This window comes from Miscanthus floridulus, unplaced genomic scaffold (assembly GCF_019320115.1).
Source record: "Miscanthus floridulus cultivar M001 unplaced genomic scaffold, ASM1932011v1 os_1712_1, whole genome shotgun sequence".
NCBI classification, from domain to species: Eukaryota; Viridiplantae; Streptophyta; class Magnoliopsida; order Poales; family Poaceae; genus Miscanthus; species Miscanthus floridulus.
In genome coordinates this window covers 48,908-65,905 of record NW_027097871.1, presented here as the reverse complement: position 1 = coordinate 65,905, position 16,998 = coordinate 48,908, and the positions used below count along the sequence as shown (strand labels likewise).

The following is a 16,998-nucleotide window of genomic DNA, read 5'->3' as shown; positions in this document are numbered from 1 at the left end:
AAGCCAAATACAACGTGAACCACTCCCGATAGAGTGCGCCACATGACAATTGATTAACCAGCGTCGAATGACTTAGCAACTTGACTATTCTTACTGTGGAGGCTATTTTAGAATTTTTATATTTAAAAAAAACTCCAACAGATATGCTATCTGACTTTGTAAAATGGGAAACTAGCTATCCTTGATTTTCGATGACCATATATAGCCAACCACGAGCACCTGCTATCATATTTTATAAAATAGCAAGGCTGTTGTAAATCTCTTCTTTTTTTAGAAGTTTTCTATTTTATAAAATGACTAAACAATAAAATTTGGCTATTAATTTTAGCCAAGCTGTTGGAGTTGCCCTAATATTGCAAAAGCAATAACTCTCAACACCTTTTCTACTTCTGCTTAATAAGATTGTCTTTATTAAAATCACTCCCCTAAATAAGAACCAAATAAAGGTATATTGATTTTGAAGGGTAGTTTCAGCTTGCATAAAGATTTATTTAAAGGCATCACAATTTAGTCTACTAACTGACTATACATTGATTGAACTGCAAGAATACATTGCTTGTATTGAGGTTTTGCGTTATTGAATGTTGTTGGTTATCTAGTTTCCCACATGCTTTCACAACCAACTGCTTCCATTTAACTAAATTGTCAACGACTTCCACGGAAAGCTACATTAAGTCGTGTATATCTAAAAATATGAGCAACCTAGTAATAATATTATATAAAGAAGAACATTATTATTTATAAGAGTAAAAGTTTTCTTACTATTTCTTAAGGGCTTACAGGAAAATGTGAAATATGAATTTTCAGGTCTTCAATATTTTCCCAATAGTCTTATTTTCAAAATACTTGGGTCGAAGAAACAAGGATTAGGTCTGCAGAGGAATAATTCCGATTATTATTATCATTTCCAAACAAGTAGTAGGTGTCAGGTTTTGTTATCGTGTTTTTTTATAACTGGTTTTGTTATCGTGTTGTGTACCTCCAAGGACTACGAAAGGAATAGCCTCCAACAGCAACTGTTTAGTCACGTGGGAAGTGCATCTAGCACCCAAGATTCGTTCACGGTTGATAAAATGTCTTAGAGAGAGGGTACATCAGAGATGCATGAAAGGGTACCGTTTTTAGCTCGGATTGTATATCCTTATATGTAATATAGAAGTTTAAAAATCATATACTAGGATGGTCCAGCCTACGGCTGTAAGATCTCCTCGGGCGCTCATCAGAAGCGCGTCGTTTGTATAGTTCAACTCTTCTTCTTAATTACAATGATGCGCAAATCTTTTGCGTATTCGAAAAAAAAGTTTCTTAACTCTCAAGTAGAGAATTGAACTACGTTTACAGCCACGGTTGAAGATCATCAGTTCAAAAAATAAACTAGGTGCAGTTCAGGTATTGCATGATTTTCTCTACCACCCGCCAGACGCCTTATGGCAGGCCAATTCGAAACAAACTGAAAGCATCTAGGCCTCTAGTTGTGTTTTTGGTGATTAATGACTACACAAGATTATCGTGACTAACATGTGTTTTACAGAGACATTATAAGTTAGGTCATGATAATGGTGATTGATTGGGCACTTATGGTATTCATGCCCCCGGCGATCGAATTCGTTTCGTTTTTTTCAAAGGATGGATGACAAAGTTAAGGATGGACTAGTTCTAAGTATCAGTTGACGTTGAGAGACACTTAGATTAGTTGTAAGACTTTGTTTTTCATTTGGCCATACTATAAAGGGGGCATGGATGGGTAGCTTGACGTAGACGTGTCTAGTGAGAAGAATGTGGTGCACATTTGTTAAATCTAGCGTTAGATAGCTCAGAGGAAGCCCAAGATCATCGAAAGTTGGAAAGCGATTCAAAACGACGATCGAATCAAGGTTTGCACTGCTGGATGGCAGCGGACATGGTGGTGTGCACCGCCCTTGTCACCGACATGGGGGTGGCGGTGCCACCCCCCTTTTATCCAGAGGCTAGGTCACTAGGGTTGGCACCGGACAGGGCACCGCCCTAGGGTGGCGATACCACCGCCACTTTTTTCTAGAGAGTACCCCCAGGCCTTCATGGCATCGGATAGGGCACCGCCCCTAGGGTGGCGGTGCCAGCCCAGCAACGGTCACTTAAAAAGTAGCCAGTTGGGGTGGCACCAGACAAGAGGTGGAGGTGTGCCACATTGCTGTCCGGTGCCCCCAAAAAGGCTGAGTGGAGGGCTCACGGCTAGTTCCTTGGGTTGGGGCTATTTATACCCCTCCATCTCATGCTTTTAGTCTCTCTTGCCCTATTTGTTCAGCTGAGGAAACACTTTGAAGTGCAAGGGAGAACAAGAGCCTAGTGGGGTGATTGAGATTTGCTAATCCAAGATTAAGGACCTCATTAGTGCGTAGAGAGTAGCAAATGTGCATCCACTATTCTCATTAGACATGGTTGGGTCAAGCGAGAGTTCGTGCTTGTTACTCTTGATGATCGCCATCACCTAGACGGCTCGATGGTGATTGGAAGCTTGGTGATCATCCATCGGAGCTTGTGGATGACCAAGTCATTGAAGGATCTTTGGTTAGCCTAGGGGGTAAATAGGCCTGTTAAAACAAAACTCAAGCAGATGTCAAATTTCACCCATGGCACTATCGCTCTGACCTCGCGGCACCACCGGACAACGGCACTGCCGGGCAATAATAGCGGCACTATCGCACCTACAGACAACTTCGAGTCACAGTTCAAAATCAGTGAATGAAAACTTAGATAAGAGAAATTCCTTAGCTTCCTACAGGTACAAGGTTCATAGATCGATTGCTAAAAGTGGTAGGAACTCCACACACAAGTAGATCGGCCCCAAACCGTAGAATCTACCTCAACAACAATGTCAAATGCAAGTGAAGTAAATCAAGTACAAGGTTACACAATGATTTATCCTATGGTTCAGCTCGCCACCAAGGCTTACCTAAATCCATGTTGTTGAGGTTACCACTAAGGCTAGGGCTTTGCAATCCTTCCTCGTTCTCAAGTCAAGAGAGTTATCTCTTGAGATGAGGGGTGAGTTTACTAGCTGCAAGAGATGGCTACAAACTTCCCGGGGCTGTCACATAAGTTGACAAGCTTGTGAACTAGTGAACTTGATCGATCTGAATGAATTTGAATCAACCTAATGAATCTGAATGTTGGGAGAGAGTACATCCCCTTTTATAGATAAAGAGGATGGCCTTACAAGTGAGAGGGAGAGGGTACGTATGCTTCTAAGCCTTGTTGCCCACGCGGACGGGTACAGAATGATGGTAGGCGCCCACAATATTGTTGGATGTCAGATGCATGTGGGAAGTTATGTTGTCTTCTTCGGGTATGGCAGATCTTGGCGCCTGCCACACTGTTGATACCTGGAGGTTTGTGATGGGTTTTACCATGTTCGCCCGGTACGATAAACACCGGCTCCCACAATACTGTCGATGCCCAGAGGCATGTGGAGGGGGGGGGGGTCTTACCGTATGGGAGTTAATGGCGCCCACAATACGGTAGGGGAAAGTGTCGGCGCCTACAATACTGTTTGGGCTTTATTATGCTAGGGTAGTTGCAGAGTACTATTTCTACAGGTGTACAGAGTACGGTTCCCGGTATTATGGTTTGACTTGTGCACCCTGCCTTACTTTCTCCATCTATTTCCTGGTCCTTATCGAGTGAGCGTCCCCGGTCAGTTGGTCCCAGTCGGCCCTGATCGCGCCAGTCGGAGAAGAGCAGCGAGCAGGGGTTTTGGTGCATCCCTGGTAGGAGTCTAGGAGACGCGGGTTGGAGTCGAAAGTAGTGCTTTGGCCAGACCTTTCGGTCGGAGAGTCCATCCGGAGGTGGGCCAGAGATCGAACCGAGTGCTCCGGTCAGAGAGGTGGGCCGGAGTCAGAAAACAGGCACCGTTCCTCCTCGGCCAGACCTTCCGGTCGGTGATTGGATCACTCCTCTGGCCTGTTGTTTAGATACTTGGGCCGGCCCATGAGTTGCGCATTGTCTGCTTAGGCCGAGTCTTTGTTGGGAAGCCGGTCTGCAAGGGACCCCGGGTTTATGAACCCGACAGCTTGCATATTTATGCATCATCCCAATCTAGTTTGGCAACATCCAAATAAAACACTTGCAACATATGTATAAAACAGATAAAATATTTCGAACATATACTTGAAACATATGTGTATAGCCAATACAACATGTGCAATATCTTGATCTATTTTTGCAACATACAGATGAAACACTTGTAATATATTTCTAAAGTATCTAAAACACTTTAAAACATACGCTTGCAACATGTGACGTATCTCGGTGCAGCCTCCTCCGCTGTCTGTAGCGGGGAACCATAGCCGTAGCAGGAGGCGAGGCCGGAGGGCTTCCGTGTTAGGGCCCGACGCTTCTACTTACGCCGGTGGCCATCGTGACTGTGAGAGTCCGCCACGTGAGCGATGATGGTGGCGGGAGTGGTAGCGCCGCACGCATACGATGTGGCCATGGGTTCTGGAGCCGTGGCAGGAACCGTATGGCGATCGAAGCGGCCAACGTGGAAGCCATCGCGAGTGACGAGTGAAGCTCTGGAGCGTACGTGCATGGGTGGAGGCGGAGCGCGAAGCCACTCAGCCACACCGGCTGCGGAAGGCAACCACGGCTCACCACATGCGAAGTCGAGGAACTGCAGCAGCGGCAAACAACGGCCTTGCCATCAGCGACGCCGCACGACGAGAGCAGACGGTGGAAAACTTAGATGAGATGATAATATAGGAGAGAATTAATAAGATCGGATAGACGTGAGGATGAAGACATTCAAGGCTGCTTGTGAGAATATTTTGTTGAGCAAGACGAGTAACCGTGCGGTGTTGGGATGTTTAGGTGGAATAATCGTCTGTTTTCTCACTATGAGTTATTCCTTTTTTCATAGTAACATATAAATAAATGATAAATACAATATTATGTGTCTCTAAACCATTGACCATTTCTCACGGACAATCACTACCAAATTATTGATGTAGTTTTGATTAGAAATAAAAATTTGTTCTTATTAAAACCTAGATTATTCACCAATGGTCTATTTAATCAAATTATAAACTAAAATTTTAATTGTTTTTATCTAACCGGGTTTAAATAAATGTGTTTTTGCAATCCCCGATGAGGGCTGGCATGTAAAAAAATCAAGAGAAGTCTCCCGTCATAATTATCAACAGACAAACCCATCTCTAACATGTCGACAACTAACTCCTTGAGTCCTTGTCGACTTTAATCATATATTAGAACTATTGATTTTCGAGTGCTCAAATATCACGAAACTCGATCAAAGAAATACATGAATAGAATAAAAAAAATAAAGTTATGATGTATCTAAGTCTAAATATTTATGTGCTTTGCAACAGGACAAAAAATATCAAGTTTGTATTTTAATTTGATACATTATCATATTATTGACAAATTAACTTATATTATGGATAACATGTTCATCATAAAATAAATTATATGTTTTAATTTTACACAGAGTAAAACATAAATAACATGTACCATTCCTATCGTCATCCCCATAAATGTTTGATAGTTTTTCGTTGCAACGGCGTATTTGATAGTACATAACAAAAACGACACGTAGACAAGACAAAACTTACGCTCTCGCCTGGCACAGCTGGGCAAAGTCCCGAGGACCGAGCGTAGCTCGGTTGGTTGCTAGCCAGTTGTGCCAGCGGCCGGGCGTGTGTTTCATCCCTGGGATCGGCAGCGTGCCTCACAGGGTTTTTCCCCAGTTTTAAATTTATAGGTCCTGTGCAGCCTCACGCGTGGATATGCTATAATGGTCAGTGTGACGTGCCCGTCACGTGCGAAGCCAGGATGACTTCGGATATCTCTCAGCCACGTGCAGTCTCTTCGTGTAGGTGTAGGTCTAGCTTACACACTAGTGTGGGTGTATGTGAGTTTGTGTGTGTGGTGGTGTGTGTTAGTGTGTAAGTTCGGATACTGCGACTTGTACTCGAAGAGTTGAGTCATTAAAAAAAAAAAAAAGCTGGGCAAAGTCCCGGGCCGAGCTGATATTGATACTGGGCAAAGTGCCAAAGTCTCAGGTCGCCTTACTGTAGCTTTTAGTTGGGCCAATTTTTTCAGCACACGTCTTACCAGGCCGCATGGGTATGCGTATCGCTTTCTGCGTTGCCAAGGAAGCCATCGACCCATCGTGCACCCATCCTGGCATCAGGCGGTCGCCGATAAAATTTGCTGTTATCGATTTTCGGACGCTTCTTATCCGGTGCACGTGTCGACGTCGTTGCCAGCACGGCAAGTCCTCCAATTCCAAGTCGTGTAGCCACCAACAGCCGTGCCAAAAGAATCCTGAAAAAAAAACTAAAAAGTGGGGGAGGAGAGGATTCGGCAAGTTCCGGCCTCATCCGCTGCTTGCCTCGCAACTATCGGATCTTGCGAAGGCATCGTCCTCTTCGTCTCCCTCGTCGTCCTATCATATAATCGCATTTCGAATCCCCAAACGGAGACCTCGCCGCTCTTCCGAGCTTCTAATCGAAGGTACGGCCGCGACGTCTCGGATTAATTTTAGTCGTTTTCCCAATCTGCAAGCTAACGTAGTACTGCTACTAGTACCCACTGCCACTAGTCAACTCAACGCTAAATTGTGGCGACTTTTTTTATTATTTTAAGCTATTTTTAATTATACAGAGGTAAAATTTTCTGTGGTGGTGGTGATGTGCGATCGCAGGAACAGTCACCATCGTTAAGAAGATGATACGCTGCGCTGTAACGGGCGGCGGGTGCGTCGCTTCGTGGAGCGGCGATCGGAGGTCGCCGGCGGTCAACAACCCCTGCAGCGTGCGGATGCCGACGGGCAACGGTGGGTGGTGCGGCGGCCTGAGGTCGCGGGCGGCGGATCTCGCCGGCCTCGAGATGGCCAGCCTGCGCGGCGGCGTCAGGGGCCTCTTCCGCGCGAGCCCGCGCTATGGGCGCTTGCAAGCCACGGCCGCAGGTGCGTCTCGGGCTACGGATTGATTGATGCGTTGGAGTTGCGGATCGGTGTTGTTGGGGTTGGGTCACGAACACACGCTTGTGGTACTGGGGGTTGGTTCTGGGAGAGGGGTACTGTAACTGCTGGCTGCGGTTAGATTCTGTGCCACCTGCCAGGGGATCGTGATATTGGATTTGGAGGTCGATGGATTTGGTAGTGCATGTTTTGTGCTCAGCAATTTTGTTGTGTATGCGTTGGGGATTCATGGAAACGTTGTGCATTTTCACTATCTGAATAAGCTGATGTGATCGTCCTGGGTGGTGGTTGGTTGGGGACCTGCCGTGCTTATTATTTGATTCAGGTTTTTGAGGCGTCATAATATTTGGTATGGTCCCTCTAATCCATGTGGGAGTGATGATCCTGAGGTGAATGCGTCTACTATAAATGCAAATTTTGTGTATGTTGAATAGTGCCGTCTAAGTTTCAAATATTTGTTTTTCAAAGAAAGGCGGGAGCATTGCTGCTCACAATTGAATTGAGACGCTTATTAGAAACCAGAGAAAGTGGATAAGAATACTTGCAGAAGAGGAATCTGCATGATTATAGAGTCCATGTATTTGGTGTGACCCATAACGTAAGGTGATGTCGGTAGATTACTATATTACCTTCAGTGTTGCAGATGTTCATGTGCACACTTTTCTACTGCAAGTTTAAATGGCAGACGGTGTTCAGTCCCTGCTAATCTCTCAACTCATTTGAGTATTTGACTATCTTATACAGTTGACCCTGAAGATATTCCATTGGAGAAGGTTCAAGTTAAATCCTCAGGACATGTTCTGCCATATGTTGGTGTTGCTTGTTTGGGGGCTATTCTGTTTGGTTATCATCTTGGGTATGTACTTTATTGCTGCTACAAGATGCTTGTTTCTTAAGCACAATTGGATAAAGCATAATTTTCTGCTTTTTAGTTGACAAAAAATGAATAACAACCTGGAAGTAAAACAGATCCATCTTTTCTGCACTTTTCTTGTGAACACAAAAACTGTTTGTTAATAGCATGAATCCATTTCATGGAATGTAGTGTGGTCAATGGCGCGCTTGAATATCTTGCGAAGGATCTTGGGATTGCTGAAAATGCTGTCTTGCAGGGTATGGCATACTTTTACATGCTCAACTTACTCATACTTTTTCTCCGTGTTTTGTCATGTGGGGACGCTCCTATACTCGACGTAGGAGGGCCCGCGACATCCGTCGCGCAGCAGAACGCGCTGGGCGCGCGGCAAGAGCGGCCAGGGAGGCGTCAACCATCAGTGGCTAGGAAGGAAAGATAGGATAGTTTCCCTCTTTTCAGTTCCACAATTTTAGGAATAATTAGCTCTAGTTGGTTTGGGCCTTAGGCCATATATATCTTGTAATCCGGCACTAATGGAAACAAGAAGTTATTTCCTAAATCCTCTCTCTCTCCTCCAACCAACTAAGCCGACGGCTGAGGGGTAAAACCTTGCCGGCGACGATGGAACGAGGCTACGAACTCCGTAGCCGCGGTCCAGCTACCTTGGGCGCTAACGCCCTTGACAACCTGGTATCACGGTCACGTCGATCTTCTTCGCCGACAGCCGCCGCGCCATCAGCCTCACCACCAGCCGCCGCCAATCCTAACCCACCACCAGCCGCTGCTGCCATCGCCCCACCTTCCCCCACGTCGTCAGTTGCATCTTGCGCCGGCACCATGGAGGATGATCTCAAGGCATCACTTGAGGCGCTCGCAACGTCAGTCACCCTGATGCAGAAGTCGATCGAGGCTAACGCTAAGGCGATCGCCGACCTCTCCATCGCTGGCTCGTCCATGTCCGGTGCACGTCCAGGGTTCGGGGGCGAACACCATCAAGATCGGCCACCCAAGCACTGGCGGCCCGAGTTTCCGCACTACGACGGCAAGAGCGACCCATTGATCTTCCTCAACCGGTGCGAGTCGTTCTTCCTGCAGCAGCGGATCATACCGGAAGAACGGGTCTGGATGGCGTCCTACAACCTTCAAGACGGAGCGCAGCTCTGGTACATGCAGCTCCAAACTGACGAGGGCACCCCGTCGTGGCCGCGTTTCAAGGAGCTCCTGAACCTGCGTTTCGGGCTGCCCCTCCGATCGGCCCCTCTGTTCGAGCTGGCGTCTTGCCGCCGGACGACTACGGTGGAAGAATATCAAGACCGCTTCCAGGCTCTCCTCCCACGCGCGGGTCACCTCGACGAAACCCAGCGCGTCCAGTTGTTCACGGGCGGCCTCCTTCCGCCGCTTAGTCTGGCCGTGCAAGTGCAGAACCCTCAATCCCTGGTGGCCGCCATGAGCCTTGCACGGCAGATGGAGTTGATGGATCAATACACTGCCGCGCCGCCGAAGGCCACGTCTCGGGGAATCTGGCCTGGGCCACAACCCCGCGCGCCCCAGGCGCATGCCCCGGCCGCAAAGGCTGCCGCTCCGACGGTCGCTGTGGAGGGCCGTCCGGTCCGTCGCCTGAACCAGGCCGAGATGGAGGAGCGCCGCCGTCTTGGGCTGTGCTACAATTGTGACGAGAAGTACGGCCGCGGGCACAACAAAGTCTGCAAGCGCCTATTTCTCCTGGACAGTAAAATGGAGGACGACGACGACGACACCGTAGCCGGGGACGACGACGTGCCAGAGACCGAGTCTCCGGTCTTCTCGTTGCATGCGGTCGCGGGGGTGGCTCGGGGCAACACCATGCAAGTCCAGGTCACTCTGGGCGGGATCACCCTCGTCGCCCTGTTGGACACGGGGTCCACGCACAGCTTCATCGCCGAGGCCGCTGCGGAGCGCACCGGCCTTCCCATCCAGCCACGTCCGCGGCTCACGGCCACTGTGGCGAATGGCGAGAAGGTTCCCTGCCCTGGCGTCATCCGCCACGCCCCGCTCGTCGTCAACATCATTGCTTTCTGCTTCGATCTTTTTGTCATGCCTCTTGCAGGATATGATGTGGTGCTAGGCACTCAGTGGATGGCCACGCTCGGTCGCCTCGTCTGGGACTTCGTCGCCGGCACGGTCTCGTTCCAACACCATGACCGCACGGTCTGCTGGTCCGGTGTGCCCTCGCTGGGCGCCCTAGAGGCTTGCGCTGCGACGTCCAGCGCGCCGCTCCTCGACGAGCTGCTGGCCGGGTTCGAGGACGTCTTCGCTGAACCACGAGGTCTGCCTCCCAAGCGCGCTCGCGATCACACCATCGTCCTCAAGCAAGGAGCGCAGCCGGTCGCGGTCCGACCCTACCGGTTCCCGGCGGCCCACAAGGACGAGCTGGAACGCCAGTGCACCGCCATGATCGATCCGGGCATTGTCCGCCGTAGCGACTCGGCTTTCTCCTCGCCGGTCATCCTCGTCAAGAAGGCGGACGGGACGTGGCGCTTTTGCGTCGACTACCGTGCGCTGAACGCGCTCACCGTCAAGGATGCGTTTCCGATCCCCGTCGTCGACGAGCTGCTCGACGAGCTCCACGGCGCCCGCTTCTTCACCAAGCTCGACTTGAGGTCGGGGTACCACCAGGTTCGCATGCGGCCCTCCGACATCCACAAGACGGCATTCCGCACTAACGACGGCCTCTACGAGTTCCTGGTGATGCCGTTCGGCCTGTGCAACGCCCCGGCAACTTTCCAGGCCCTCATGAACGACGTCCTCCGGCAGTTCCTGCGTCGCTTCGTCCTGGTATTTTTTGATGACATTCTTATCTACAGCCGCACGTGGGCAGATCATCTCCGACACCTCCGCGCCGTGCTCTCCGAGCTTCGTCACCACCAGCTCTTCATCAAGCGCAGTAAGTGTGCCTTTGGCGAGGCCACTGTCTCCTACCTCGGGCACATCATCTCCGAGACCGGGGTCGCCATGGATCCAGCCAAGGTGCAGGCCATCCTCGACTGGCCGGTGCCGCGCTCGGCTCGGGCGGTACGTGGCTTCCTCGGCTTGGCGGGGTACTACCGCAAATTCGTCCACAACTACGGCACCGTCGCCGCCCCGCTGACAGCCCTCCTCAAGAAAGAAGGGTTCTCCTGGAACGATGCCGCGGCGGCTGCGTTCACCGCACTCAAGGCCGCGGTCACATCGGCGCCCATCCTCTCCATGCCGGACTTCACCAAACCGTTCACCGTCGAGTGTGATGCTTCCTCCCACGGGTTCGGCGCGGTCCTCATCCAGGAGGGGCACCCGATTGCCTTCTTCAGCAGGCCGGTCGCGCCACGCCACCGCGCCCTCGCCGCCTACGAGCGGGAGCTCATCGACCTAGTCCACGCCGTGCGGCACTGGAGGCTGTATCTCTGGGGGCGCCGCTTTCTCGTGAAGACGGATCATTATAGCCTCAAATATCTGTTGGATCAGCGCCTTGCGACGATTCCCCAACACCATTGGGTGGGGAAACTACTCGGCTTTGACTTCTCGGTGGAGTATAAACCGGGTGCGGCCAATGCCGTGGCGGACGCCTTGTCCCGCCGCGACACGGAGGACCGGGCCATTCTCACCCTATCGGCTCCTCGGTTCGACTTCGTCACGCGCCTTCGTCACGCCCAGGACGCGGACTCAAGCCTCGTCGCACTCCGCGAGGAGATCGCTGGGGGCACCCGAGGCGCGCCATGGTCCTTGGCAGATGGCATGGTGCAGTTCAACGGCCGGCTCTACATTCCGCCGGCGTCGCCTCTCATCCGGGAAATCATGCTGGCCGTGCACGAGGAGGGGCACGAGGGCGTCCAGCGCACGATGCATCGGCTGCGTCGCGACTTCCATTTTCCTAACATGAAGCAATTGGTGCAGGAGCTGGTTCGTGTCTGCCTCGTGTGCCAAAGGTACAAGTCCGAGCACCTGCATCCTGCCGGGCTGCTGCTCCCTCTACCTGTGCCGCAGGGGGTCTGGACCGACATTGCGCTGGATTTCGTCGAAGCGCTGCCCCGGGTCCGCGGCAAGTCAGTCATCCTCACGGTGGTGGACCGGTTCAGCAAGTACTGCCACTTTGTCCCGTTGGCGCACCCATACTCCGCCGAGTCCGTCGCCCAGGCCTTCTTCACCGACATCGTACGGCTCCACGGGATACCACAGTCGATGGTGTCGGACCGCGACCCCGTCTTCACTTCGACGTTCTGGCGCGAGCTCATGCGCTTGTTGGGCACCAAGCTTCACATGACCACCGCTTTCCATCCACAGTCGGACGGCCAGTCGGAAGCGGCTAACCGGGTCATCATCATGTACTTAAGGTGTCTTACAGGTGACCGACCGCGTCAGTGGTTGCGCTGGCTGCCATGGGCGGAATTCATCTTCAACACCGCCTACCAGTCGTCTCTGCGCGACACGCCGTTCCACGTCGTCTATGGCCGGGACACCCTCCGACTAGAGCCTAGTCGCGCCTAGTCGCGCCTAGGCGAGCGCCTAGCGGAACTATGCCCGCCGTCCATTCGGTCATACGAGCCGGGCGAGTCGAGGGTGCCTGCTGTCGCCCGTAGCATGGAGGAACGCGCGGAATTTCTCGACGACATCAGGTACCGGCTGGAACAGGCACAGGCTCTTCAGTAACGCCACTACGACGCTGGCCATTGGCCGGTCACGTACCAGGTGGGCGATTGGGCCCTTCTCCGGCTTCGGCATCGCGCAGCAGCGTCTCTTCCACAGACTTCGACGGGAAAGCTCCGGCCTCGCTACTACGGCCCCTACCGCGTCATCGAGTTGATCAACGAGGTCACGGTTCGCCTCGCTCTTCCTCCCGGCGCCCGTCTTCACGTGTTCCATGTGGGCGTCCTCAAGAAGTTCGAAGGGCCTCCGCCGGACACTCCACCACCCTTGCCGGCCGTGCACCATGGCGCGGTTGTTCCTGAGCCGGAACATGCGGTGCGCTATCAGCTCGCCCGTGGCGTCCGTCAGGTGTTGATCCACTGGAAAGGGGAGTCGGCAGCATCCTCCACTTGGGAAGACGTCGAGACGTTCAGCGCCAAGCATCCCACGTTTCAGCTCGAGGACGAGCTGAGTCTCGACGGGGAGGGAGATGTCATGTGGGGACGCTCCTATACTCGACGTAGGAGGGCTCGCGACATCCGTCGCGCAGCAGAACGCGCTGGGCGCGCGGCAGGAGCGGCCAGGGAGGCGTCAACCATCAGTGGCTAGGAAGGAAAGATAGGATAGTTTCCCTCTTTTTAGTTCCACAATTTTAGGAATAATTAGCTCTAGTTGGTTTGGGCCTTAGGCCATATATATCTTGTAATCCGGCACTAATGGAAACAAGAAGTTATTTCCTAAATCCTCTCTCTCTCCTCCAACCAACTAAGCCGACGGCTGAGGGGTAAAACCTCGCCGGCGACGACGGAACGAGGCTACGAACTCCGTAGCCGCGGTCCAGCTACCTTGGGCACTAACGCCCTTGACATGTTTGTAAAGGAACATCTGGCACTTGGATTGATTGTGCAGTGCAATGCTTTCTTTGCCAAGGCATACAATTGGCATGTTTTCTAAAGGATCAGATAGATGACTTTAATCACTCAATGATAATAGTTGCTTCTGTGAGATATCTTTTTGCCATATGCTTCACTAGACATCTGTTTGTTACTCAGGATGGGTGGTTAGCACATCCCTGGCTGGTGCAACACTAGGTTCTTTTACTGGGGGATCTTTGGCAGATAAATTTGGGCGGACAAGAACATTCATTCTGGATGCAGTCCCGCTTGCTCTAGGTGCATTCTTGAGGTGTGTTTTGAATTATTTAGTTGTAAGTCGTAAGTATACACTGTTATCTTATATGAAACTGACACAGAAACATCTGCAGTGCAACAGCTCAAGATATCCGCACCATGATTATTGGTCGGTTGCTTGCTGGAATTGGTATTGGGATCTCATCTGCTCTTGTACCCCTTTACATATCTGAGGTTGTGATATGTTGAAATGGCAGTTGCTTTGTTCAAAATCTAATTCTATTGTGATATGTTACAGTTACTTCTGTCTTTGTTCAATAGCTACTGCCTGTGTTAACGAACATCTCCAACAAATGATCTTCTTGTACTTTGCAGATCTCACCAACTGAAATTCGTGGAACACTTGGTTCTGTTAATCAACTTTTTATCTGCATTGGAATTCTTGCAGCTTTGTTAGCTGGATTGCCTTTGGCAGGAAATCCTGCCTGGTAAGTTTTCCATTAGCTTGTTCATTTGTTTCCCCGCTTCATTGTACTTCTTGATTAACATAAGCAATATTGAAATATTGACAGTGGAAGAACTACACATTTTTTATTCAACCTTTCTATCCCATAAATTACATCTAGATATGCAATCCATATGGCAACAAATTCCATATGATATATGGATTATATTCATGCTCTCGTCATTTGTAACTGTATTTTATCAGGTGGAGGACAATGTTTGGAATTGCTGTAGTTCCATCCATTTTGTTGGCTGTAGGAATGGCCTTTTCGCCTGAAAGCCCTCGTTGGCTATTCCAGGTTTCTGTTTGCAAATTCTTTGAACATACTGTGTACTTTGGCCTCCAGACTGTGGCACAATACTCAATATTTACTTTTCTGACATTAACTGCAGCAAGGAAAGGTTATTCAAGCAGAATCAGCTGTAAAAAGACTGTATGGGAAAGAAATGGTTACCGAAATTATGTATGATCTGAGGGCTAGTGGCCAAAGTTCTTCTGAGCCCGAAGCTGGTTGGTTTGATCTTTTCAGCAAGCGTTACTGGAAAGGTAGTTTTGTTTTGACAGTTTCAGAATTGGCAAATTTGGTTCCGTAACAATTGCATGATGAAATATTCTGTGATTATTCTCTTCTCATTCCATTCTATTGCTAGCATCATCCAATATCTAATGAAGTTAATAACTTGGGTGGAAATATCTGCCGTTTTACCAGAAATTGCTGGTTCTTGGAATTCCAAAGATTTTTAGGGTGAAAGTGGTTTGGTGCATAGCAATTGCTTAATTTAAGTCATGTGTATGGAAACAAAAATGCATATTCATTACTTATCAGGAAACTAAGTATGTTAATGGATATGCTATTACATTTGCAATGGCCTTGTGTTTCATGCACATATGTCATCACTCATAGTTACATCTCACCAAAAAGCGATGCTCTGGACATTGATACAGTCCCCGAAGACACAACTTTGACTACTAGTTTGTCCTTTACAACATTGAGAAACCATAGCAAAATTGTATGATTATTAAAATCTTTTTTTTTACAACTAAATGTACACAAAGTAATTGATGATGAAAGTTTTGATATGTTGACTGCATACAACCTAAAACATCAACGAATTGATACTATGGTGAAGACACTACTAGACATGATTTCTGATATATCTTTCATTTGCAGTTGTGAGTGTGGGGGCAGCACTGTTTTTGTTCCAGCAGCTTGCTGGTATAAACGCTGTTGTATATTACTCTACATCTGTGTTCCGCAATGCAGGCATTGCATCTGATGTTGCTGCTAGTGCTCTTGTTGGAGCAGCCAATGTTTTTGGTAAGTTTACTTTTAGTAATAAGATTTTGATATTGACAGAACATATTTTTTGATGGGGGTATATTTACTTGTAGGCACCATGATTGCATCTTCTCTAATGGACAAGCAAGGAAGGAAAAGCCTTCTGATGACAAGCTTTTCTGGAATGGTAATGCCCTTGTGTTTAACAAATCATGAGTTTATTTTCTCTCAATCAGCAAATGGAGGGTTCATATTCACTTTTTTCTCCCTTGAAGGGTGCTTCAATGCTACTCCTAGCATTGTCCTCACCTGGAAAGCTCTGGCACCTTATTCTGGTACTCTTGCTGTTGTTGGAACTGTTCTGTAAGTTGTTAATGATTCATCTTGTTTGGTCTTGCTGATTATATTTGAATGTATAACTTGAATGTTTGACATAACTGGAGTATGATTTTGTGCAGGTATGTGCTGTCTTTTGCTCTAGGAGCTGGTCCTGTTCCTGCCCTACTTCTTCCTGAAATATTTGCCTCTAGAATAAGGGCCAAGGCTGTTGCATTATCTCTAGGCATGCACTGGGTGAGTCACAACTGTTCATACATATGCTAATACCAAATGTATATAGTTGTCCTAAGTCCCAACCAATCACATTCTGTTTTATTCATTGCGGTATATCTTGCTTTGTTTTTCTCATTCCCACTACATAATTTGCGACACATGATTTTGCAAAATACAAGGTAAGATAATTGCTCTGGTGAATAGAGATTGATTGAAAATTTGGGCATGTTAAGTTCGTTTTCTTATCGTCCTTGATTAATATCGATTGCTCTGTTAGATAGGTTTAGTTTAAACTTTGAAGGACATTACTAGTAAAAGCTTCAGCCATTTTCCTATTCGCTCCATTAAAAATTGCTTTATTCACCTGAGGTATGTTAGTCAATATCTGGATTTCTGAATCTTTTGCCCTTAAATTTGTTCAAACTTCTAAATTCTATATGAAATCCTTTCTAGCTGCTAAGATGATGAACACTACCCTAATTAAGTAATTAACCTTGGCTTTACTTACATATACCATTGAGTTCTTAACCTGTTTTTCTTTTTCTTTCTTCAGGTATCCAACTTCTTTATTGGCCTGTACTTCTTGAGTGTTGTCAACAAGTTCGGGATCAGCAATGTATATTTGGGATTTGCATCAGTGTGCGCCCTTGCAGTTCTTTACATAGCTGGGAATGTGGTGGAGACCAAGGGGCGATCACTTGAAGAGATTGAACGGGAACTAAGTGTAGCAGAATGATGTGCTTTTGCTAGTCATGCTGCGGCGCCGTTTTGGTGATTGAGAATGCAACCAAGCACACAACCGAGCATCCTTGGACCTGGATACTTTTTCCAGTTTCATGTAGTTTCAGAAATAAGCGAACGGCAAGAATGCCAATCGTAGGTGACCTGGTGTGTGCAGTGAGGGGTTGTGTTCGAGCAGTAGTTTAGCTGTGCTTCCCCTACTCCCCTGTCATCAATCAGAATTCAGAAACAATGAACCTGTCGATGTTTCTGGAGATAAGTTTTTCATTGTTCTCAAATTTCGTCGTTTCTCGTGTATAGATGAACTCTCGTCTCCTG

At 48.7% G+C, this 16,998-nt stretch overlaps 1 pseudogene; it reads left to right on the top strand.

Moving 5' to 3' along the window:
• Window positions 1-6,377: 6,377 nt before the first annotated feature.
• On the top strand, window positions 6,378-16,958 carry LOC136534250 (plastidic glucose transporter 4-like; annotated as a pseudogene).
• Window positions 16,959-16,998: the final 40 nt, after the last annotated feature.